Consider the following 2,130-nt stretch of genomic DNA (forward strand, 5'->3'; position numbering starts at 1 on the left):
GAGAAAGTATAAAAACGTGTATGGTAGCATAAATGTGCAAGAAATAGTTGAGTGTTTAAATGACATACTGCTATTTCACAGATTTGCAATATTTTTTATTCTGCTGCTGCTGCTAAGTCGCTTCAGTCGTGTCCAACTCTGTGCGACCCCATAGACGGCAGCCCACCAGGCTCCCTTGTCCCTGGGATTTTCCAGGTAAGAACACTAGAGTGGGTTGCCATTTCCTTCCCTTCTCCAGTGCATGAAAGTGAAAAGTGAAAGTGAAGTCGCTCAGTTGTGTCTGACTCCTAGCCACCCCATGGACTGCAGCTTACTAGGCTCCTCTGTCCATGGGATTTGCCAGGCAAGAGTACTGGAGTGGGGTGCCATTGCCTTCTCCGAGGGTTTTTTTTTTTCCCAGTAAGGAAATGGAATAGGCCAGGCATTAGTATTTTCATCGTTAACTTTGTAACACAGCAAAAAGAAGTATCTAACAGTTTGTAATGCTACAATGAAGTAAAAAAAACCCAAAAGTAGTCTTTCAGAGCTCATCATCAGGTGATCATCTCGTCCTCAACTTCTCTTGCTTCTCCCTGGAACAATAATACAATAAAACATTTGCATTTCATTGGCATCTGTACGCCAACCTCTGTTTTCTCTCCACTCATCTTCCTGAGCCTGTCAGTCTGGTCTGGTGCCATTCCCATACATTCCCATAGTACGCCATTCTCTTTTATTTAATTTTTAAAATTTTATTTTATTGAAGGATAGTTGATACTGTGTTAATTTCTACTGTACTCTCTCTCCTGGAATGTATGACACCATTTTCAAGTTTACAGTCCCTTATCTACAACTCCAAAATCCCAAAGGCTCTGAAAGCCAAAAGTTTATTTTAAAACTGGTGCCAAAACATATTAACAGCAAAATCTGATGTGAACAGACATGATGAGGCTATTCGTAATGTTGTTCTATTAGGGAAATGTTGCTGTATTTGTTTATTGGGAGGCTGTCCCAGGCTCCAGCAGAAGCCATTTCTGGTTATATGTAAGTACTGTCTTACGTTCTTAAAAAATCCACAAATAGTGTTGTTTCTGAGGCACTGGTGGCCCAAATTCTTTGGATAAAGACACACGGAGCTGCATGTTGCCTGATGGCTAGTCTGTGTCCCCTACCAGAGGGTGAGGTCTCTGGCGTCGGCCCTGATTCCTTACACCTGTCTGGCATGTTAGTGGGTCTCAACAAATGCTGAACCAATGATTAAGCAAATATTCACTATCGATCTAGCATATTTAGACATATCAACTTTCTCTGTTATATTTTATTTATCTGGTTACATATTCATTCATCCATTCATTCATTCACAGAGGACAGAAAGCTTTATTCATTCACACTGCTCCAGAGAAAGGCAGGATCACTTTAATATGCAGTCCTCTTGGGTTTCTGCCAGTTCTCTCTGAATGCGTTTCAGCTCACCCTGCTTCTCTTTCTCCTCAGCTGCTACCCTCTCCTGTCCTGCCCAGTGTTTCAGGTAATTGTAGACTTGGCTTCACAGGTCAAGCCCAGGAAGAGAGCAGAGTAGTGGCCCAGCTTGATGAGGGAGAGACCTGCATTGGCAGGACCGTCTTGTCTGTGCTCTGTTCTTATTTTTTTTAAAGTAACTATTTCGAGAAAGAAGAGTGAGAACTAACAATCCTTTTTGAAAATTTCTTTTTTTAACTGAAAACAAATATTTGGTCAGATTCAAAAATCCGCAACAGAACCAAGAATAATATCATGTTTCCGAGTTTTCAGATTTGTGTTTTATTGCCTAGATAAGACTAATGTTATGAATACCAGTGACGCAAAGGTCAAAGGAAACAACTTTCTTTAAAATGTTATGGCAATCTTACTAGTTAAAAAGTTGGAAAAATGATCATAATGTCTGCAAGGATATAATGAAACAGACATTCTCAAACAAGGTTGCAGGGGTATGGGTTGTTAGAGTCTGTCTAGAAAGCACTTTACAATAAAAATCAAGAAGGTTAAGTTTACATCAGGGCTTCCCTGGTGGTTCAATGATAACGAATCTGCCTGCCAATGCAGGAGGCCTGGGTTCGATCCCTGGTCCAGGACCATCCCACATGCTGCAGAACAACCAAACCTGGGTGCCAC

General features: G+C 41.2%; 1 pseudogene; it reads right to left on the minus strand.

Annotated features, from left to right (window-relative positions):
• Positions 1-1,390: 1,390 nt before the first annotated feature.
• Positions 1,391-1,589, minus strand: LOC138929818 (ATP synthase subunit e, mitochondrial pseudogene; annotated as a pseudogene).
• Between the last annotated feature and the right edge of the window lie 541 nt (positions 1,590-2,130).

The sequence above is a fragment of the Ovis canadensis genome, chromosome 1 (genome assembly GCF_042477335.2).
Source record: "Ovis canadensis isolate MfBH-ARS-UI-01 breed Bighorn chromosome 1, ARS-UI_OviCan_v2, whole genome shotgun sequence".
Classification (NCBI taxonomy): Eukaryota; Metazoa; Chordata; class Mammalia; order Artiodactyla; family Bovidae; genus Ovis; species Ovis canadensis.